General features: G+C 43.0%; 1 pseudogene; it reads right to left on the bottom strand.

Moving 5' to 3' along the window:
* Positions 1–2,308: 2,308 nt before the first annotated feature.
* On the bottom strand, positions 2,309–7,041 carry LOC103610840 (annotated as a pseudogene).
* Positions 7,042–24,844: the final 17,803 nt, after the last annotated feature.

Raw genomic sequence — 24,844 nt, 5'->3', positions numbered from 1 at the left:
AGTCTTGAAGCCTCCTGGAAGTAAAAAGAATGTTATAATAATTGGATGAGAAATTCAAGAGTAGCTGGAGCTCAAAAACCCCAGAGGGGGGATTGGTATTAGAACAATCAGTAGGCAGTGGGCCCGCACAGCAACACAGAGAGCTCAGGAGCAGGGATCCAGGAAAGTGAAACAGGGACTTAGGCACATGTGACAAGACAGGTTCAAAGTTGGAGGCTGGATGTCAGGGACAAGGTGCATACAGGTCGGGGATACACTGACTACCATGGTGATTTGACTCAGGGGACTCATTGGACTAGGACCTCGGGGCCAGACCCTACCTTGTGGTCCCCTCAGAGCTTTGGGTTGACCAAGCCTTGGTATATTGCATCTGGTACTTCCACCCTGAACATGGTTATGTACATATCTCCACTTGCCTTATCCTCAAATAAGCTGCATGCAGATAAATCCAGATGTTCAGAGCCTCTGGCCTACCCAACCACACCCTGTTGAAGCCCAGTTAGAGGTTTATGTTGGGCTTTTCCTATGCAATCACCTTTCATTCTTGGCTGTGGGTAGCCATGCTGCACTGCTCCTCTATCCCCTAGGTGGAGCTGGTGCTCAGAAGCACCCTCATCACCATCCAGAGCCCACAACTCCCCCATCCAGCACCCAGACCCACCCTACTATAAAGTGCTGCAAACTCCAACACGATCTTCTGTGGACACCTGGGTCTGTATCTCTAACACTCCATTCCTGTTTATCTTTGCTCCTGAGGTTGGGGGGCCAGAGATGCTCTGTGTGGTTTGGATGGGCTTGGCTCTGCCTCACCTAGCTAGAAGAATGGCCAGTTAAAAAGTCCAGATACCTTATTAATTTGCAATGAAGAGAAATGCCTGGAGGTTACCAGTTCCAAAGGGAGGTTTACTTGGATCTCTCTGATGAGTTTTAATGGTGCAGGCTGGGCCACCACACAGAACAGGCTTCTTTAGAATCTCCACATCAATTTGTAGGAGACACAGATGCAGCCTCAGACCCGCAGTTAAGTCTGTGCAGTGGCTAGTGTTTTTGTTTGTTTGTTTGTTTGTTTAGTCAAAAGTGTACCCCAAAGAGAGGCCCTTAGAAAGGAGACATCCAGGGAGAGGCACCTCCTCCTCTACACCATGCTGGTGTGGGATGCTCGGGGCTGCAGGTGGCTGAGACGACGGTGCAGGCGGGGGAGCCCATCTGCTAGACCAGTGAGGCAAGAAACTTTAATGTTCTAACCCAGAGAGAGGAAGTGTACCAAATTTTCTGGATTATAGAGCTGGGTATTGGGTCAAAAGGCAGAAGGTAGAGGACTGAAATGAGCAGCTTCACATAGGCAGAGGGAGGGCCTGCTCCCTGGGCACCAGCAGCCCCAGGTCAGTCGGGTCCACTCTCCACGTGGTCAGAGGTTCAGAACCCAGGGAACTCACCACAGATGGAGAGTCCTATACAGGACAGAAGCTGGACTTCAAAACGGAAATCGGGGTCAATTCCTAAGGCAATACCTTTAAGAAGAAGGAGTATCTCACAAAAAAGATCTCCTTAAGACTCCAAAGTAGAATGCATATATGATGAATTGCACCTAAATCAGATGTGGGCAGGACAGCTCTTCTAGCAGGAGACTGCAGGACTGAAATGGAAAATCTCACTGCCCCCAGCCCTGCAATAACTGGCTCCACATCTTCTTTTTCTATTTCTTTTATTGATCCTTAATCATCATCCTTAGTTTCTCAGCCCCTAAAATTTTCTCTGTTTTGCTGTCAGATCTTCATGTTATGAAAAGGCCATGTTTGTTGGGTTAATTTATACTAAGATATAAGTGACTGGCAACAGGTTACTGAATATATCTGGACTAGCAGGCAGACCTTGAAGTCATCTCTGGTAACTTTCTAAGCTGGTCACCACTGATCCCTCAACACATCCCCAGCAGGGTTGCCAGCCACTGAGATGTCCCTTTCCAAGTGTGTACCCCAAAGAGAGGCCCTTAGAAAGGAGACATCCAGGGAGAGGCACCTCCTCCTCTGCACCATGCTGGTGTGGGATGCTCGGGGCTGCAGGAGGCTGAGACGACAGTGCAGGCAGGGGAGCCCATTTGCTAGACCAGTGAGGCAAGAAACTTTAATGTTCTAACCCAGAGAGAGGAAGTGTACCAAATTTTCTGGATTATAGAGCTGGGTATTGGGTCAAAAGGCAGAAGGTAGAGGACTGAAATGAGCAGCTTCGCATAGGCAGAGGGAGGGCCTGCTCCGTGGGCACCAGCAGCCCCAGGTCAGTAGGGTCCACTCTCCACGTGGTCAGAGGTTCAGAACCCAGGGAACTCACCACAGATGGAGAGTCCTATACAGGACAGAAGCTGGACTTCAAAACGGAAATCGGGGTCAATTCCTAAGGCAATACCTTTAAGAAGAAGGAGTATCTCACAAAAAAGATCTCCTTAAGACTCCAAAGTAGAATGCATATATGATGAATTGCACCTAAATCAGATGTGGGCAAGACAGCTCTTCTAGCAGGAGACTGCAGGACTGAAATGGAAAATCTCACTGCCCCCAGCCCTGCAATAACTGGCTCCACATCTTCTTTTTCTATTTCTTTTATTGATCCTTAATCATCATCCTTAGTTTCTCAGCCCCTAAAATTTTCTCTGTTTTGCTGTCAGATCTTCATGTTATGAAAAGGCCATGTTTGTTGGGTTAATTTATACTAAGATATAAGTGACTGGCAACAGGTTACTGAATATATCTGGACTAGCAGGCAGACCTTGAAGTCATCTCTGGTAACTTTCTAAGCTGGTCACCACTGATCCCTCAACACATCCCCAGCAGGGTTGCCAGCCACTGAGATGTCCCTTTCCAAGTGTGGTCTACTACTATTAGGGTCTTGGCTTCCAATCGTTGGGAAGCTTGAGAAAGAGGACTGAGGGTCCAAAAGCAATGGCCTCTAATGGTGGGATTCTGGGCACTGATACCTGCACAGGGGGTGATGAAGCTTTGGGTCAGGCGAGGGTATCTACCACTGTTAAATCCCACTGATGAGATGACTGACCTTGACCTTCTGGTAAGGCTGAGTTAACTGCTCCCCATTCTCACTGAACCTCAGTGTCAGGACATCATCTCTGCCATCAAGGGGAATACATAAAAGGCCACATTATTTTTATACCCAGTGACAAAGAAATGGAATAAACCTGAAAACTGTCATTAAAATCTTCCAATAACCTAAAAATCATACTGCACCTTTTGATTCACCTATGGTCTTGGGTTTCTAGTTAAGTTATTAACACACCTTTTTTTTTTTCTGCTGGGCAAAGTAGTTGGTGGCCTCTCTGTACACATCCTTGCTGAGCATTCCACACTGGGCTGAGTTCTTGACCTGGTACGCACCAGGCTGCAGGTGGATGGGTAATGACCGGGAGTCTGGAAGACGCGGCGTATCAAAACAGTGAGATAGTGTATAGTGGAAGCATAGTGAGGAGGGATACATGGATTCTCAAGGCTCTGGCCCACAGGTAAATGGTGACAGTACATATGGATGATTCAATTGATAAAGATAGCCATGAACCCAAACATGCCCTTGGGTTTGTCTCCAACAGCAATATCCCATCTGGCCACAAGGTGACGATATTACTCCAGAAAAAAACTGCTTGTGTGCCTGTGTGTCCAGGTGACTTTTCCTGTCTGTTCCTTTCACCCTTTTAAACTGTACAATTCATCCAGCCTTCAGTGATTTCTCATCTCTAATGATAATACAGAATATTAAAAAAAAATTGTGGCATTTGTGTTTTCACTTGTTAAATCAGATGAGTAGGATACTTTCAAATTCTCTTTTTTAAAAATTGATAAGTTGCTTTATTTTTATGTAACCTGAAGTGTATTTTTTTCCCTAAGAGTGAACAAATCCTACTGCTATGGACACCAGTGTTGCTTAAATGTGCTGTGCATGTTACTTAAGCAAGTGACAGAAGGTTTAAGGATACTTTCAAATTCTCTTTTTTAAAAATTGATAAGTTGCTTTATTTTTATGTAACCTGAAGTGTATTTTTTCCCCTAAGAGTGAACAAATCCTACTGCCATGGACACCAGTGTTGCTTAAATGTGCTGTGCATGTTACTTAAGCAAGTGACAGAAGGTTTACATGACTTTCCGAGGACTTCCTGCTGGTTTTGAACTTACTGGACTACTCTTGTCATTTAACAGGCTGAGAGGAAGAGAGCTTCAGCAGTCCTGGGCTTATTTTTAGGTAAAGATAGTACGTGTGCATGTATTTGGGGGTGGTCAGGGGAGGAGAGAAGGCAGGTGGATGTGAATAGTCTATTATTCACTCTAATGTTTATAGTCAACAATTTGTATTCACTAATATGTAGGTCAAACCCTTCCAGAATACACCAAAATGAGGTCATGGCATGGAATTTTCATTGATTCAATTATGACTTGACTTGAATGGGACACTGACTGGACTTGGAATCTTGTGCATGGTGGTGGCATTTGATGGGCATTAAGAGCACTCATGAACTAAGTCCCCCTTTGTGTACAGCATTGTCCAAGGAGGTTGGATGCAGAGTTGGAAACCACCCGACTAGGAGGTGACCACAATGAACTGTCTCACTTACCTGCTTGTCCAGGGCCTTGCTAATGTCATCCAAACTTGGGAAGACCACTTAGTCCATCTTGGCCAAGAAAAACAGCTTTATTTTATTTATTTATTGCTATTTTTTAAACAGCTTAGCCACCAAGAGGGCCTTAAAGCAACACAGAGGAAACATGTCGTTCATTCAGTCACAGTCATTCATTCAGTCACAGTGGACACTTACTCTCCATCAAGTGCCAGCACATAGCTCTTCTGACTGTGATGGAGAGCACCCCGGCACAGTGCTGCCCTGGGCTCCAGAGCAAAGGCCAGCATCAGCACTGGCAACGCTGCGTACAGAGCCCTGCTACTCCCGTGGGCTCTGTGGCACTGGTGCTGTCTCCTGCTGAGGGCATGGGAAGGAAACCTCCAGGGCACTCTGCACACCATTAATGGACTGGAGGTACTAGAGGGGTACAGATTTAGCTCCGATAAAAGGCTAACTTTAAGGTCCTGTTCTGCCACTTAGCAGCTGTCATTGTCTCAGCGTCCTCCACAATCCTCAGTTTCCTCACTGTGAAGCAGGAACAACAATAGCCTCTCTCCACGGGGCTGTCATGAAGATGAGAGGATGAGATGCGACACTAACTGCCGTGTGAGCTTGGGAGGGCACTGTGCAGGTTACAGGGTGCTCTCTGAATGCATGGGGTTGTCAGGAGCCTTGGGCCAGGACCTCCAGACTCAGATGCTATCCTGGGTCTGTCACCTACTGTCCCTGTGTGGGCTCTCTCTCAGCTTGGGCTAGAGCAGCTTTCTCTAGCCGTGTCTGACTGAGCCTAAGTTCACAGGCATATCTCTCCTCCAGACAGAACTGGCTTCTTCTGTTCCCCATAATGGACTATGTGAAATATTTTGTTTAAAGAAAAGTTTCCATGGTTTACAACAGGGTTGGAAATCACTGGACTGCATGCCTTCTAGGAGGATTCAGGGGATGGCTCCTTGAAGAAACTGGGAGAGACTTAGGTGATGAGCCAGGAAGAAGGCATCTGGGGGAGAGAACATGGCAGGTGCAGGTGGGAGCAGAGAGGAAGGCCATGTCAGAGGTGTCTGTCCTGAAAGTTCCAATATGGATGGAGAGAACGCAGTGGAGGTGGGTGGTGGGGGCCTTTGGGGCCAGAGTGAGGACTGTGGGCTTTTATGTCATTTAATCCTTCAGAATCTTGACAGATAGGAAAGGCAGCTGTTAACACTGTTTTGCAGAGGAGGAAACAGGTACACAAAGACTGAGTGATGTCCCTGAGGTTATAATGCCTTTCCATTGCAGCTCCAGGCCAAGGACACAGGTCCGATCTTGCATCTTTCTACTAAATTTTACTACTTAAAGAGATGGGCAAGTTGCCACCAGATTTTTAAAAAATACATCATTCTTTTTTGAAATAAACATTAAAATCTGGAGTCAAGACAAAATAACTGCCATAACACATACCAGTTACAAGGCATGGGGACTCTTTAAATGGCTTTAGTTTGGAGGCTTTTGGCAGCTTTGTGAAGTGAGCATCTCACAGGAACACAGAGATGAAGGATCCCTACAAGGAAGTTCCCCGTACATTCTCTGGTTCAGAAAGAAGGAAAGCTGGTCCCTCACCTAAAGGCAAGCATTCCCATGGAGGGCCTACATCCAGAGAAGGCAAATGCGGACCATGTCCTCTTCTCTCTGGAAAAGCATGAGTCTATATTTTGGACCAGACAAGGCTTTCTTTGGTGTTGTAATGAACGTGTGTCACATCTTACATTCCTGTAGTCCAAGATCCCATCCCATTTACTCAGAACGTCGTTGTCTCAGATGCTGACCGTACCTTGGATGGCATTGACATGGATGGTTTGGGTCCCAACAGATCCAATCTAGAGATGGCTGTCACCGATGATCTGGAGAACACCGAGCAACAGTGAGATAGTTGAAAGTCCACAGCTCCTACTTGGCCCGTACTTTGCGGGTTTCAAGGGTACCCACAAGAAGTTTGAGGGAGGTCACCCTTGATTATCACCTTTGAAATACTTCTGCTAAAGGAGAGCTAGATAGATTAGACCCTCTTCACCCTCACTTGCCATCAGGGCCAGAGATGGAGTTAGGAGGATCATTAGGATGGGAGATGCAAACTGAAATGAAAGAGAAAAAAAAAAATCAATGCACTTTTCCCTTAGTCTCAGATGAGCTCAGAGCCCAGAGCCCAGAGCCCAAGGTCAGAGCCTTCTTAAAGTGATCAACAGCTTCCACCATCTCTAATGCCCTTGGGGCCCTAATATCTATCAGGAGACTATCATGCTGTGTGGTTGATATGGGATGTGCTGGCTACTCAAGAGGCAAAGCTTTAGCGTTCACTCAGAGATGACTTTGTTGTACATCTTCTGTCAATCACTGGGTTAAATATTAGGCAAACTGACCAACCACTTGATGTATGCATAGGGCAGAACCATCCTAGGCCAAATTTTAGAATAAGTGATAACTCAAGTTCTCAGTCTTCTTTTTCTGCACCTTCCTCTCTCCTTTCAACCACTGAGGACCCCCTCTGGAAACTGACATCCCCCTGATGTCCTCTCCTCTAGGTTTTCTCACCTTGCCTGAGAATAAAAGACCATGCACCACTTATTTATACCTGATTTTGAAATAGATTGTACTCAGATGTGACTAGTTCTTGAAATATTTGTTTTCTCTGGTGTGGCCTGTCATGCCTGTTGAGGGAATTTCTGGCATCAAAGAGTAAGTAAAAGAGAATTGGTGAGGGCAGGAACAGGCTGGGATAGGAAAGTGCAGCAGTGAATTTCCCCCACACCCCATAGTTCATTGTCTGGTCTACTTAAGGCTCACCCAGCTTAAGTGCACTTACAACATAAGCTGCAATTGACAGGAGCTCTCCTTCCTGATTCCCACAACACTCCATGCAATGACAACCATAAAGGGTGAGATACATGTTCAAAGGAAAAGAACACAGCTACCCTATGAGCAGTAATTATAGTGCATGTAGTAAGGTTAATCAAGGATCTACATGAGATGAAGATACCAGTACTATTTTATTGAACTATTAGAGTTGGTGCTATACATTAAATATATCTGAAACTTCCCTTCACTGGTAATTTGTAAATAAGACAAAATCTGGGAGGAGAGGACCCTAAAATATGAATATCTACCTAAACTCCAAACATTCTTGCCTTTAAATAATTAGTTATTGGTTCCTTTAGGAAAGACCCTTCATTCAGATGGTCCAAAACAGAGAGGCTTGCTGACAGAGAGGTTATGTGCCAAATTAATATTTGGAAAAATTCTATTTGGGTTTAATTTGAAGAGTTCGTGGGGAAAAAAAGAGAACTGCTCCCTGGCTATTTCGACTCTGAGAATGCAACCACCTACATTTGCAATTAGAAAATATACTTAAAAGGCATTTCATGTCTCTTTCTCAGACCCCATGCAACTGTATGAGTAATAGAATTTTCTATGTCCTATTTATTTTCTAAATCTGGCTTATACAGTCCTAAATATTTCAGCTATCACTGTTATAAAGAACTCTGGTGCAGTTAACCATGACCTGGATACCATTCAGGGAGGGAAAAAAGTTTATGTAATCACAGTTTGCCCTTCTTTTTATGTTTGAGTATTTTCCTTTTACCCTGATACCTCCACTGGTTCCAAGGCAAACATGGCATCTGAACAAGTCTTTGTGGCCTGGCATGCCTATGACCTTAACAACTAAGGTAAGAACCGCAAACAGCACATGCCACAAAACTGTCTGATAGAAAATCAGTGACCTCACTGTTTCTACTTCTCAGTTCCTGAAAGGTTCTTTTCTAACAGTAGGGGTGGTTTAGAAAAACCTTATGAAGACAGAATAGACAGACTGAACTATAATTTGGATTGATTGCAAAGCAACCTGGTCCAGCTCTTCATCTAAACCCCAAATCACATGGTTGGCCCTGCACCGCCTGCCCTCTGCCCACCCACCAAACTGACCTCATTTCAGTTCTTCAACATCCACCTCTGGGCCCTGGGGCGATCCAAGGAGGGAAGACGGGCAGCTCAGTCCTCGCAGTGCTGGATGAAAATCGGCCACGGGAGCATCATGTAGATGGCTTTTGGGGATTACCAGGTTACCCAGGACTCAGATAACATCATACTCATATCTCTATTACTCTTTGATGAAAATTGGCCACGGGAACATCATGTAGATGGCCTTTGGGGATTACCAGGTTACCCAGGACTCAGATAACATCATACTCATATCTCTATTACTCTTAGCACTTTGAAAACATCGTGCACAGACCACACACTCAATAGTTACTGACTGAATAAATAAAATGCATTAAATGAATGACATTCAGAGACTAACAAAATGGCAGGCTTTGTCACTAAATAGGCAGTATGAATGGAGAAGAAATAAAAGTTAAAGCCTTTATTTGTAAGCCCCGGGAGTTTATGAGAAACTTTATAGAGGTCATCAAATTTGCAAGCCCGAAGGGATCTTAAAATGTAGTGTGAATCCTCTAATGAAAACTTTGCAGAAATCACCAGGAGAGAAAACAGGAAGGATTGTGAGTTGCAGCAAATCAAAAGGAAATGTAATTATATATATTCATAACACTTTTTTTTTCCTTTTTGTCTTTTTTACTGACCGGTAACGGGATTGCAACCCTCGGTGTTGCGCCCGCACCGTGCTCAGCCAGTGAGCGGGAACCGGTCTCCACATGGGATCCGAACCCTCGGCGGGAGCGCCGCTGCACTCCCAAGCGGGCCAGCCCTTCATAACACATTTTAAAACTTACAAATCACCTTTGTAGTCATGATTTCATTTGCTCCTTATTACCAACTAGATGGGTGAAGAGGAGAAGTGATTGTTAACCCATTTCACAGATGAGAACATGCAGTCCATAGACTAACTCTGTGCTAAACAGATCTATCAGTGCAGAGTCAAAATTTGAACTGAAGTCTATGGACTTCAAAGGCTCCAAATATGTGCATTCCCCCTCAAATTGTGCTGCCTTCTGGGACACGTTAACTTTTAGCTGTATATTAAAAGAGCAAGAGTGCTGAGGAGCAAATATTCTGCTTTCATTTTCCCATCTACAGTTTTTTGCTTTTTGGATAACTGTGCCAAGCAGCTAATTTTTCTGGAGTCTCTCTCCATGCAGAGGGGGACCAGTACTCATTCACGTCTCAGCCAGCCAAGTGCCACTCCTCTTGCCCTAAGACCAGGTGCAAGGAGTGAAGGGACCAAGAGGGAAGGCAGCTGCACCATAGAGGGAGACCCAGAAGATGCTCCCAAATGAGTTTCCAATTTTGGAAAGGTCTGAAAAAGAAGCAGGACTCAGATAAGAATCCAAACAAAAAGAAGTCTAGGGTTTGAAAAGAGGGGTGGAGATCAGGCCTCAAGAAGTCAGAAGCCATGATGAGGTGAACAACCTCTCCACCTCTGAGGTCCCTCCTTACCTGACATCTGTATGGAGGACAGTCATCCAATCCCCCTCATATGTCTTCCTGTAGGACCAGGCTCTAGGGTCACACTCTTCAATTTATTGGGGTCTCTGGTGATTAATGGCATAATGTTGGAATAACCTTACAATAGAATGTTTCATGTAAATGAGGCTATTATTAAATGAAGTTATTATTATAATGGTGTTTAAATACTTCTTAAGATACTGTTATGTAAGTTTGCTAATAAATAATGATTCAGCCACATATTCAGATCTGCATTTAGTTCTGGAAAGACCATGTGCAAACAGGAATACATTCAAACTATGGAGTCTAGTTATTATTATAATGGTGTTTAAATACTTCTTAAGATACTGTTATGTAAGTTTGCTAATAAATAATGATTCAGCCACATATTCAAATCTGCATTTAGTTCTGGAAAGACCATGTGCAAACAGGAATACATTCAAACTATGGAGTCTAATTAAGGAATGAGCATTGAAAGTTTGGGAATCACCTCTCTTTTGCCCCACATGCTCTCTTCTTTCTCCCAATCCATGCCAAAAAACTCTCCTAGTCCTGTCACTTTGCTTCTCAAAAGTCATCCAAAGATTTCCACGTTTGGCCATGTCTAACCTTTGTCTCCCTGTCTTCCATGTATTTCCAACCTAAGCAAGATACTAACCAAATCTGGCTCTCCACTCTTGCTCATATGTAGCCTGTGCTCTGCTCACTCCATTGCTTGGTTCATGCCTCGAGACTCCTTTCCCTACTGCCTCCTCCTATCCCTTCTTCTAGCTCAATTCCAACAGTGCCTCCCATTCCCCCACCCCTTCATCTCTAGCCAGGTGTGATTTCTTCTTTGGAAACATCGTAGTTCTCTTCTTATGATTTATGTTTGCTACTTACATTCTTTGTTGTTGTATCTATTGTGTAGTTGTCTCATAAGGTGGTCAAATTGCATATTGATGCCACTTGACTGTAAACTCCATAAGGTCAGAGCCTTTGTTTTATTCTCTGCTGTAGCTCGAATATCTAATATTTAGAACAATACCCAAAAGAGCGTAGGTGCTCACGAGCATACTTGTTAAGTGAATGAATTAAGTGGCATGTTATTCATCTCCATTAACCCCTGAAGTACTTAGCAGTGCCTGGTACATAGTCAGCGTACAGTAAATGTTTGTTAAATATAATGGCAAATAATGAAATCAAGTATGTAATGACAATGTGAATGAGGAAGACAATTAAAACCTGAACAGAATAGCATGTACAACAAGAAAAAATGGCCCTCTTTACAAACTGCAACTATAGTTCACTCATAAGGTTAGCAGAGAGACGTCATTAATATTTTTGTCCATGGATTTGAGGGTAGGGGGTAAAGAAAAAGGAGAACGTAAGCCAGACATCTGCAGAGTTGTGTGCCTTTTATCTTGCATCCTGGAACCTTTGGCAAGAGCAAGACTTCTTTGGCCGGATCCCTTGTCCTGCTTGGCGTTTGCTAAAAATGCTTTGCTTTTCTCCTTAATGTACCTACTGCCTGCTGTAAACCAGAACTGTCCTCATCCTTGTTTAACATTTTCTAGGTTCATCCTGGACAGCAGAGTTCCATGTTCATCCATGTAATGGTACCGCAGTTTAACTAGTCTTTCCACCTTTGCAGAAGTCAGTGAGAATCACAACTGAGGAATAATTTTTTTTAATTAATAAAGCTTTGCTCATGCTCCATGGACTTCTATTTCTTCTCTAATCACTCAGCAAGTGAAAAATATAATCATGACATTATAGCCTACAAACAAACTCTTCTGGTATTCTCGTTTTGTTTCATTTGGTTGTCTTTAACTAGTTCTTTCCACAGAGTCTGATACACAGTGCATCTGGCCTTCACGCCTGTGCCACTTGTTTTATATTCCCATATACAGATATGATTATATTCATTTGTTTTCTCTGGCTGTTTCCAACCCACTCCCCCACCTCTTCTACCCTTCTGACTTTCTCTTCTCAGCCCCTATCACCTCCTGATTCCTACATACATCCACGAACCTGGGATCCCATTTCCCAGGACACACCAACTGCCCTGATCCCACAATGCGCCTGTTATCTCTTCCCTTTCTCGCTCAGCTTCCTTGACTGTGCCCACTGACCTTTCTTTTTTCCTTCCTAGATCCCAGACCCTCATATTTTCTCCAGAGCAAGCACCTCTGAGCAGGCACTATCTTGCAGCAAACATCATCTGATTGCATCTCATATCTACCCTGAGCTGCTTATCTTATCTCTCTGCCCACCCAACCTCCAATTGTGTGATTCATCCCACTTCTTCCTGAAGTTCATTCCAAGTAAATTGGCAGCCAGTATCCACAGTACGTCGTATCTTGTTAGGCAGCTGATTGTCTTTTACAAAGCTGAAAGCTCTTATTACTAAACTTTTTATTTCAGTAAAACTTCAAACAACCTGGTCATTTGTTTCTTTCCAAATGAGAAGTGACCAGTATTTGGATCCCTTACTTCCATGAATGCCTCCAAGCAGTGTTATACCCAAGTCAAGATTTCTGCAAAATGTTATTAATCTGGCTAAGTTTCAGCAATTGGATTGAGGCAGGATCTTGGAAGAGCTGACTCACAAGATGAAACAAACATGCCTGTAGTTGTGTTGGAGTAGCTTCTGGTCTCTGAGAGTTGTCACCCTGGCAAAGCTGCCATTTCAGAGAAATGGCCTTGGTCTTGAGCAGCAGGGCAGGCCTAGGAGCTGTTGGGGAAGCTGCGTGCTGGCATGTAGTAACCCATGAAGGGAAACTGGGAGACAAGGGGAGGTGACAAGATGCTTTTCCCTAGTTCACTGTGACATCCTCATTGAGTTAGGTGTCTTGTTATCAGGGATCAATATTCCAATTACTTAGGAGAGTCCTGCCTCAAAGACTCTCCTAAGAGAGTACTTTTAAGACTGTTTTTAGTACAGTCATAAAGTTGTGCAACCACTGTTTCTATCTAGTTCCAAAATATTTTCATCATCTCAAAAGGTGATGAAAAAAAACTTGGGTTCCCAGGAAATTGTTTTAGGATTAGTTTTTCATCAGACGACATCTGCATGACAAAACTTGTGCAATCCTCAGGCATGATCTGCACAATTCCCCACATACATGCTATTCATGTGCAGTGTTTCCTGTGCTTTCTATCCTGTGTTCCCATGGCTGCCTTCTGTTCTCCACTTTTGGAGTCAGGTTCAGGCTGAGTGGGTGATGCATTAACACATCATTACCTCTTATGTAAGGGAGAAGGGGGTGTGGTAAACAGCCTTCCAGATGACTCCCGCTGATCCTTGCTTCCTGGAATTCATGTCCTTGTATAGGTGCCTCCCACACTGAATAGGCCTGACTTGTACAACTAGTGGGATATTATGAAGTAACAGTGTGGAACGTTCTAGGCTAGTTCATCAAAGACAGTGTGCCTTGTACTCTTATGGATCACTCACTCTGGGGAGCCAGCTGCCATGTGTGAGACAGTCAAGCAGCCTCATAGGGAGGTTTATTAAGTGAGAAACTGAGGCTTCCTGTCAACAGCCATGTGAGGAGACATCTTGTAAGCAGATCCTCCAGCCCCAGTCAAGCCTTCAGATGACAGCAGCCCTGGGCAACATCTTAACTGAAACCATGCAGCTAAGCCCTCCTGAATTCCTGACCCCTGAAAATTGTGTAATGTAATACATGTCAATTGTATTCATGTGTCAGACCATTTAGCATGCAGTGAGAGATAGCTGATTTTTTTCATAGGAGTGAAACTCACTTAAAAAAATTAAATAGTTTGAAGTGATAGTTCATTGGTATTTAGTACAGTTACAAAGTTGTGCAACCACCATTTCTATCTAGTTTGAAAACATTTTCATCACCTCAAAAGGAACTTCTTGTGGCTCCCACCCAGCTTTTCCTTACCTGTCAGCACATTCAGGCTCCCCTGAGGCTGGATCTAGCTCTTCCTGTCTTAGAGGACAGCCCAGTTGACAGTAATATCTGCTTGGCTTGGAGTCGGTTTGGAGTTGGGAGAGTTGTTGGGAGAAAGGGTTGTTTGTTTTGCTCATCAACTCTTAGTTCCAAATCCTGAGCCTGGACTTTGAGTCGGGCTTCATTCATTTGCCCCTGGTATCACATGTCTTTATTTATTTATTTTATTTATTTATTTTTATTGGTTTAGACATAGAATTAGGCGTAATATTCTCCACTGTGTACTCACCTCCTGGCAATGAGATCTGACAGCATTTCAGTATAATTCTCCACTCCCTTTAAGACCCTTCTCCCCACCTCTAACGTTTTGGAAAAGAACTTGACTAGCAATTTTGGCTGGACCAAATGGGAATTCAGACCCCAGTAGGGGTCTTTGATTAAAATTCATTTTGGGATTTGGTAAAGTAAAATTATATACTGTTTTTTTTTTTTTTTTTAATGGATGCAAGTCTTTTATTACATGTGTGTTTTACAAATACTTCCTCCCAATTTGTGGCTCAGTTTTTCATTCTCTTAACAGTATCTTTTTTTTTTTTCCTTTAAATTTTTATTTTGTCGATATACAATGTGTGTGATTATTATGGCCCATCACCGAAACCTACCTCCCTCCTCCCTCTCCCCCCTCCCACCCAACAATGTCCTTTCCGTTTGCTTGTTGTAACAACTTCAAAGGATTGTAATTGTTATATTTTCTTCACATGTCTTTACCTACACCAAGAATGGCCCCTGCCTGATCTGATGCTGCCATAGCTCTGTTTGTTTCTTCAGCTTAGACAGGTCGGGAATTGTAACATCTGCTCACACTGAACTTGAACTTGGCATTTTACTGGCTGATATTGATTACCACCAGGCCTTAATTTGTTCCCTCTCTCTTTTGGCTGGCATGTACAGGTCCTACACAGCCTGCCCTGTACATTTCATGACAAAATCTGCTTTTGCTTGCTGAGTTTCCTTTTTTTGCCTTTCAAATTGATTCAATTTGTTTCATTTTAGTAAATCCACTTGAATATCTCCAATGTGCCAGGCACTATGATAGTAGGGACAAGACAGAAATAAACAAGTTAGACGTGGTCCCTGACCTGATAGCGTTGACAGCCTAGTAGGGATATGGCATTGAACACACTCTTCCATTCATTCAATTGGTCTTTCATCTAACAAATGTTTTTGGAGTTCTTACTGGGTGCTAGGCAGAACTCTAGGTGCCAGGATTACAGTGGTGAGCTGGATAGATCTGGTCCTCGATCACAAGGAATTCTGTTTGTGGAGTAGATAGTAACCTAGCACTTAAAGAGGTCTTTCTGTTCTCTACATCTTCATGTCCTTCCTTATCCAGCTGAAATTCTGTGATTGTTATATTTTCTTCACATGTCTTTACCTACACCAAGAATGGCCCCTGCCTGATCTGATGCTGCCATAGCTCTGTTTGTTTCTTCAGCTTAGACAGGTCGGGAATTGTAACATCTGCTCACACTGAACTTGAACTTGGCATTTTACTGGCTGATATTGATTACCACCAGGCCTTAATTTGTTCCCTCTCTCTTTTGGCTGGCATGTACAGGTCCTACACAGCCTGCCCTGTACATTTCATGACAAAATCTGCTTTTGCTTGCTGAGTTTCCTTTTTTTGCCTTTCAAATTGATTCAATTTGTTTCATTTTAGTAAATCCACTTGAATATCTCCAATGTGCCAGGCACTATGATAGTAGGGACAAGACAGAAATAAACAAGTTAGACGTGGTCCCTGACCTGATAGCGTTGACAGCCTAGTAGGGATATGGCATTGAACACACTCTTCCATTCATTCAATTGGTCTTTCATCTAACAAATGTTTTTGGAGTTCTTACTGGGTGCTAGGCAGAACTCTAGGTGCCAGGATTACAGTGGTGAGCTGGATAGATCTGGTCCTCGATCACAAGGAATTCTGTTTGTGGAGTAGATAGTAACCTAGCACTTAAAGAGGTCTTTCTGTTCTCTACATCTTCATGTCCTTCCTTATCCAGCTGAAATTCTGTGGCCAGTTATTATAATCATTCCCTTGAATGCACCCTCAACTCCCTTTCCCCACCCTTGCTTCGGTGAACTCTCTTAATTAAATCACTTCTTTTCCTGTTTGATGGCTGAGGAACCCACAGCCATGCTGAGTGGTCTAACTTTAAATTCACGTTCACTTACCTCTAATGTGGCCTTAAAACTCACAGGCAGTCACGCTGTATTCCTCAAGTCCAGTCATACTCTTCCTCTGCCATACAATTATTGCATGCCTTATTTCTCTTCCTAAGCCTTCAACACTTTCTCCCCATCCTTATTCTCAAGTGATGACCTTGTGTGGTTTGTGGTACTTTGCTCCATTCCTGGTTTTCCAAGATCTTTCTTGGATTGCAGGGGGAAGGAAGTCTTAAAACTACATTTCCCAGGCTGTTGCTAGCTACTTTCTGGTTAGCTTCTGCCAGCAGGAGGCCCTGACACAGATTAAAAAGCAGGAGGAAGGGAGATGTCCTCCTGACTCTGGCTATGGCAGTGGCAGCTTCCTGTAGGCAACTGCAGGTTCCAGACATGTGAGCATTTCCAACACCTACAGAGGGGGTGGCTCCTGCTCAGCATTAGCAGTGGTCCCCTTACAGTGAACACCCTTCTTCCATTGGCTTCTTCAGCACTTCCAACCCTTCACAACCAGTTCCTTCCATTAAACTTCTCTCTGCTTAAGAATGTTTCGTGTTTTCCAAATTGGACATTGATTGATGAACCTTGCTCCTTATTTCATCAAGAATATAGAAGCTGTCTGAAAAGAACTTCCATACTCTTCTGCCTCCATGCCTACCCACCTACCAGCATCTGTGCATGTAGATTCTAACTTCTCTCCTGTTTCTAATGACTGGCTTTGTGTGTCCTAGCTCAGGTCCACCTCTGCTTTGGTTCTAGATCCCATTTTTTCTCTCCCACTTACACACATCTTTATCTTAATCAATTTCTCTTCCCTGCATTTTCCATTTCACTTCCATTCTGGATTATACCTGTGAGCAAAAACACATGCTGTTATGTCTCCTATGTTCAAAGAAAATAAAGTGACAATAATGACAGGAATAAAGCAAGAAGAAATTCTTCTGCTGACAGCACTTCCCACCCTAAGCACTATCCCTTTTCTCTCCTTCCATTTAGAGAAAAATCCCTTGAAAGAGTGGCCCATACTGTCTCCTTCACATCTGCCTTGAACCCACTCCAATCAGGCTTAATCTCAAACACTCTACTGAAACTGCCCTTAACAAATCTAATGACCTCCATACACCAAATGCAATTGTCAATTCTCAGCTCTCCTCCTACTTGACCAACCAGCAGCATTTACTCAGCTGAGCCCCTCTACCCCTTCAGTAAGCCTCCAGGACATCACACCTGCCTGGCTTGCTCCTACCGTTCTGAGAACTCCTCCCATTCATCTTCCCAATCTCCAAATGTAGGAGTGTCCTAGACCTCAGCCCTTGGATCTTTCCTCTTTTCTGTCTATGTTTAGCTCACTTAGTGATTTCATCCAGTGTCATGGCTTTAAATATAATCTCTGTTCTGACAATTCTCAAGATTACACTTCCAGCCCAGGTCCCTTTCTTGACCTCCAGACTCATGTTTAATTCTCTGCTTTGTATCTAATTAAGTAAAAATCAACTTGTTCGAAACTGAACTCCAGGTGTTCTGAATGGAATCCTCTACTCACTCAGGCCAATGACATTGGAGTCACCTTGACTCTATTTCCCACCTATATCTAATGTATCAGAAAATAATTCTAGTGCTACCTTCAAAATATGTACAGAATTAAGTAACTTCTCATCAACTCTACTACTACTACTCTTGTTTAGTTCACCCCAGTCCCTTACGCAGAATGTTTTGGAAGCCTCCTAACAGGTGCTCGGCAGAGGGCCCTGTTAAATCATAAGGCAGATCATGTCACTCCACTGATCCAAACTGGGTAAAGCTTCCCATCTCACTCAGCATAAAAGCCACACAAGGCACATGAGCTACGAGGCCCTGCAGGGTCAGACATCCACTATCTGCCTTCACCTCCTGCTGTTTCTTCTCTCACCCCTCAGCTCCTGCCACTCTTGCTTTGTTGCTGTTTTTTGCTCAGGGCCTTTGCCTATTCTGTTCCATCTGTCTGGAACATTTTTCTTTAGGAATCCTTGTTCCCTGCTCCCTCATATTTTAGGTCTTTATCAAAATGTGACCTCAATTATGTTTTCCCTGGGCACTCCATCTAAACTGGCAAACTGCATCCCACTCCTGACATTTCTATCCCTGTTCCTGCTTTATTTTTTGGCACACTAATCACAACCTAACACATCCTGTATTTTACCTATGTATTTTACCAGGATGTAAGCTTCACGATGATAGGAATTTTTGTCTACTTTGCTTCCAGCTTTATCCCCAGTCCGTAATACAATGCATAGCACCTCAGAGATACTCATAAAAAATTGCGAATGAAGGAGTAAATAATTAAAAAGTGCCTTTAAGCAAAAGAAAAGAGTGTCATGAGAGAGAATAGCATCAGGACCCAATTTAGATATGGGGAGTGGTGGGGAGGAGACGGCCTCACTGAGAAGTGGCTTTTGGGCTAAGACATTTCAGAAGCATGAGTGTGGCTGGTTACGAGTATGGGCTGGGGAAGGGAAGTACTTTGATCAACTGTTTTGGTTTGCCTGGAACAAGAGGTTCCCAAAGATGTGCGATTTTTAGTGCCAAAAGCCTAGTGCCAGGACAAGTAGGACACCCTAGGGGAGGGGGAAGAGAGTGTCCCCAGCAGAGGTTGGGACATGTACAAATAAGTATGCTGCTGAAGAGGCTGCCAGGGCCAGGCTGGGCAGGGCCTTATAGCTGGGCAGGGGTATTTTCCATCATCTGTGCAATTGGAGGTCACCAGAGGGTCTTTGTAAAACCCATTCTAGCCCTCGTGTGGAGATGGGACTGGAAGCCTCTGAGAGTGAGGTGTGGGCACCTGCTATCTCCAGGTGATGAGGGTGATAAATGGAAGTCTGGGTTCTGTGAGGGGCTAGTCTGATCCTCGGGGGGTTGGGAGGCTTGAGTTATTGCTAACTTGTCTCTTCGGGTTGGGCAGAGTGAACAGACTCTGAATCTACCTCATTTCAGTTAACACAGGCACTTACTGCAAATTGCTAAGTGGGTGAGATCGGAGTGGTTTTTTGATAAAAGGAGAGCTTGTCAAGGGGGATTTCTGAGCCATTTTCTAAATCAAATCAATAGAGGTGTTAATCCTCAATCTAGATAACAGAATCATTCAAGTGCAGATTTTGGCTTTAAACTCCACTGCAGATTACCCAACTGTCAAGGACCTCAGCCGCCAGCATACAAGCCTTGGTGATGAAGAATGTCAGACACTCATGGCAGGGATCGTGGACATTCCAGCCTGACTCTTCCCTGCGGTGGGCACAGGAGCTCCAGCCTGGCCCGGACACTTTATTGCCTGGACACTAAGAAGGTGGGAAGAAATCTCTTTTGTGCCAGACTATACGGTGAAATTTCCTGGCTCTGACTCTTTCAGGCAAAAACTGCTATTTAGGAAAAGACACTAGCAGGTGGACAAGCAACATCACCTCTTTTGTGCCAGACTATACGGTGAAATTTCCTGACTCCGACTCTTTCAGGCAAAAACTGCTATTTAGGAAAAGACACTAGCAGGTGGACAAGCAACATCAAAACAGTTTTGTCCTTTTAAAAGTAATTTTTAGATAGAATGACAGCATTACTAAGCATCTTGAAAATAAAGTTGACCCTAGTACTCTCACATGCTGTGATTATTCCTTCGTAAAATCTCCTGGTATTTTCCCGTGTGAATTCATCTATTGACATAGTTTCTATAAATGAACAATAGAATGACAGCATTACTAAGCATCTTGAAAATAAAGTTGACCCTAGTACTCTCACATGCTGTGATTATTCCTTTGTAAAATCTCCTGGTATTTTCCCGTGTGAATTCATCTATTGACATAGTTTCTATAAATGAACATGTGCCCTGAATTTTTTATTATTATATATTTCAATTAATCACTCATATTCTGATAGAAAATAGGTTAATTTTTAAGATTATCCACATAGCATTTCAATGAACACCTTTGGGCAAAAAAAGTGTCATTGTTTCGTATTATTTCCTTATGATAAACTCCCAGAAGTAGATCCATGTCAAAATATTTAATCACATTATGTATGTGTCATACACTGCCAAATTGCTTTCTAAAGTATCAAACCAATTTTCACTTTCACTCACAGTGTATGAATATACAAATTTCACAGTAATAACTATTATTTTTATTTTTTATTTTTGTCATTTAGCAGGTATGACATCATATCTCCTTTCGATTTTATTTCCTTGATTATTGATGAGATTGAATATTTCTCCATAAAATCTTCCTCCTTCCCTCCCTCCCTCCCTCCCTTCGTTCCTTTCTGTTTTTCTTTCTACTTGTATGTAATTTGCATTTCTCATATGAACTTTAGCTTCCTCTTTACAAAGAGGATACCAGTAGTATTACCTAATAGGATCATTGTAGGGATTAATTAATCAGCACAGCATTGGATAGTGGTCAGGGGCTTGAGCTTGGATGTCATCACACTGTGTGGCTTTGGATGCTGGCTCTGACATTAAAAGTTGATGGGGCATGGCAAGGTCATATTGCCAAAGCAGTTAGAATTGGAGATATTATTGTGGCTATCTTTGCAAAATGCCATCTGTTGCATTAATCATTTTCTTCTTTAAATAAATTTCTAATTACACAAATAATGGACCCTATTGAAACATTAAAACATGAACAGTAAGGCCAAAGTCCCTTTTGAACAGCACCTCAATCACAGTCTTCTCTCCAAAGGTGACCACCATGTTCTGTTTGCAGGTACCTAAAAGAACCCTTTGTATGCATGCACACACATGCACAGATGTGCATGCCCACACACATCCATACAAAATCTGTAGTGCTTCTATGTTTCACATAAATAGTATCAAACTGTCTATATTTTATTTCAACATGTTTTACACTCAGTGTGTTTAGAGATTGTGCTATGTCATACACAGAGATCTATTTTATCCATCTGCATTTGTGCATAGTAATTGCATAGTATAGATATAACATAGTTTATTGGGTAATTCCCCTATTCACCTGCAGAAACATTTTCAACTTTTGTCAATATAATTAATGAAGATTGCTTTACTGTTGTTTTATTTTGCATTTTCCTGATTGTTAGTGAATATTTACGTCTTTTTTATAAGTTACCGACCATTTGCTTTTCTTATGCTAATTGCTTATTTTTATACTTTGCTCTTTTAACTTTGTTTATGGTCTTTTATTGCACAGAATTTTCCTGTTTTGATGTAATCAATTATATCAGCCATTTAAAAGGCTATTTATAAAAATCTTTTTTGTTTACAAGCCTTTTTTACCACCCAAATATTTTCTTTTAATACTATATAGTTATAGTTTTAAAGTTTAGGTCTATAATTCGTTTAGGATTTAGTTTTGTGAATTGTGATTTAGGTTTAATAGACAGCCCATTGTTTCAATGTCATTTATCAATTTATTTTCCTGACTGATTTGAAATATTGCCTTCATTGCATACGAGATTCCTGTATATTCAGATGTGCTTCTAGATTTTCCATTGTGTTACATTGATCTACTCATCTATTCTTGAGACAATTCCACAGTTCTTGTAGCTATAGATTTTGTCTTGCTACTCTTGCTCATTTATGAGAGTACTTCAAAAAGTACATGAAAAAATAGAATTAAAAGATAATGTGAATCTTTCCATGAACCCCTTGTATTTCTCCACATGAATTTTAGAATCATCTTATTAAGGGATTTTGATTGGCAAGGCATTGAGTTTATTAACGGATTTGGGGAAGAATTAACAAATGATTTTCTATTTGTAAATTTGCCAGGTCAATTTTTCCTCTTTTTTTTCTGCTTACCATCTGTTAACTGTAGCACGCCATTCACACAGTGACCACAAGGTGGGTGTAGGAGCAAAGCAGGTGCAACTCAGGCCCTTTTGGGTGCTTTTTGAGAGACGTGGTAAGAGGCACAAAGGAAAGGAGAATGAATCTGCTGGGCAGGATGAAGTTGCAACTATCTGCAAGTAATATCTTACATTTATTTTGCCTAGCTTACAAACATTTCGTTTTCATTATTTCCCTTGGAGTAGGTGAAAAAGGTGCTCTCTCTCCATTTTACAGATGACAAAGTGAATCACAGAGAGGTGAGATGGCTTCTTTAGTCAGTGCGGTCATACGGGGGGCTTACAAACATTTCGTTTTCATTATTTCCCTTGGAGTAGGTGAAAAAGGTGCTCTCTCTCCATTTTATAGATGACAAAGTGAATCACAGAGAGGTGAGATGGCTTCTTTAGTCAGTGCGGTCATACGGGGAGGACGCAGAGCCCATGTTCTCCCATGTCAAGATTTCTCTTCTGTCCACTATCTGGAAGGAATAAAAACAAGGGAAAACTAAAATGCAAAGTAACAGCAGGAAAATGTATGCAGGACCATCATTCCTACTTTCGAATACTTGGTGTCCTCTTTTATGAGCCTGTCATCTTGGTTCACTATGTAGGTAGTCACCAAGCCTGTGCCTTTTTCCTTTTTGGGATATCTCACATCTGTCTTTCCTCTCCTCCCAATGTCATCATCTTCATCTCACTTCTGGATGGTATCCACAACCCCAGGTTTCCTGTCCAATCCATCCCCTTCACCAGGGCAATTGTTTTCATGAATCAGAGATGGCGAAAATGGGGACAAACAAGGTTATCGTTTTGTGGATGGGGCAACTGGGGTTGGATGGGAAACGGCTGGGTCATCACTGGCAAAGTGGGACTTCTGGGAACATTAGGTGGGTTGATGGACAAGATGTCAAGGGCATGCCCATAGCAGCTCTCTTGGTTCCTGTTGTGTCACCCACAAGAAGCCTCCTGACAGAACTTCAAAGACCAGGGCATTGTGGTCGGTTGGCCCCGGGGACGGCAAGCCCGCTGCGCAGCACTGAGCAACCCCTCCATTGTCTGCCACAGAAAGGCTGCTGAAGAACGACCATCTTCACTGGCGCCTGTTGTTGGAGATGACTCTTGCTGAGTCACTGTGGAAATGGGACCCTGGGCCAACCCCTGGGCACCTGCTCTTTCAACTTCCTATAGCCTTAAAAAGAGAAATTAGAAGCCTCAGTGTTGCCTTATAAGGCAAACTAGAGCCAATCTTTGGGAAGGAAGGGCTGTGACTCAGGAGGCCTGCAGAAGACAGGAAGAGGTGGCTGTGTGTAGACAGAGGTTCACACACAGATGTGGGATTCCTCCACCCATCTCACACACATGAACACACTTTTGTTTTTTGTGAATTCGTTTCCTCTGAAACTCACAGAACCTGGATTCACCTGCACCAATATGGTGGTGGTGGTAGGGGGCAGGTTTATTCCCACCCTCCAGGAAGCAGCTGTACATGAACTGTGCCTGCAAAAAGAAAACATCAGACGGACCTGAGGCTGGAGGACTGCTGCCTTTGATGTGTTAAAGCTCAGATGCATCCCTCATCCAACTCTCCATATTGCTCCTCAGTGAACTGCCCCAGCGATTCAACACTGGAACTTGGATATGTGGTCGAAGAGGTCCCGGACCTCCAGAGATACAATTACCAGCTCTTCAAAAACACTCCAGAGTTTGCCAGGGTCTGCCTCTGCAGGGCAAGCTCTGTGCCTTCCCTCAACATCCACCTCTAAGCTCCCCTCCCCAGCCCACGCCCGCAGGGCTTGACAGCCACTCCCTCTTACTGTCAGGAATCATGCCAGAACCTGCTCTCTGTGTACTTCAAACCTTTCATCTCAAATATTCCCTTTGCCTCTATCTGGCTTGATTCAGTATCTGGTCACTCCAGGACTTCCTTGGAATCACCTGCCTCACTCACATAAAACACATTCCTCCTTCTGAGCAACTGACCAGGAAGACAGAGAGGAGAGCCATGGTGAGAACAGACCACTGCATCCCTCCCTCAACGCCAAGCTACTAAAGCCATCGGGTTTAGCTTCCTCTGTCGGGAGAGGACAATGGCTTTCAATAGTTTATTAAATATGTGTTTTGCATTGAAAAAAGCATTAGAGGTTATGTAACTTATTGAAGGCTCTACAACTATTGTTTCTGTGCCTCCTTTCAAACCAAATAATAATCATAACAGTGACAATTTATTGAATGTTCACTATGAATCCACTCTCCTGCTACCCTCTTGCCATATATCATTTTATTAAATTCTCATCATCATTATTATTAATTTTAATTTACAGATGAGGAAACTGAGATTCAGATAAAGTTTGTAACTCGCTCAAAATCTGATTCCGTGATTGATTTAGTTACCCACTCTACACAGTGTATTACAAAAGTCAGTATTATGAAATTATAATACTGTATTTTCAAACTCAGAAATTGAGTCTGAGAGTTGCTCTGTATCTTGCACGTGGGAATTCAAACCTTACTCCAAAAAGAAATTGGAGAAGGTTAGAATGTTAGAGCTAGAAGATATCATCAAATGGCTGCCCTTGCCGGGTCCCCACACCACTCCTTTCTCCCTATCACTGCCACACACATACACACACACACGCACACACGCACATGTGCACACACACACACGTGCATACACGCACAGACACATTTTCAATGACAGCTGCCATAGAGAAAAAGATTCTCAGGGGGGCCAGCAACAGTTCCAACCTGTTCCTGTATCAGTGATGACACTCAGACCAAGAGGTCTGTTCCAACCTGCTCACTGCATTAAGATGAAAACTGAGCAACAGAGGTAATTAGCTTC

Source organism: Galeopterus variegatus, unplaced genomic scaffold (assembly GCF_000696425.1).
Source record: "Galeopterus variegatus unplaced genomic scaffold, G_variegatus-3.0.2 Scaffold11874, whole genome shotgun sequence".
NCBI classification, from domain to species: Eukaryota; Metazoa; Chordata; class Mammalia; order Dermoptera; family Cynocephalidae; genus Galeopterus; species Galeopterus variegatus.
This window is presented reverse-complemented; position numbering and strand designations above follow the sequence as displayed.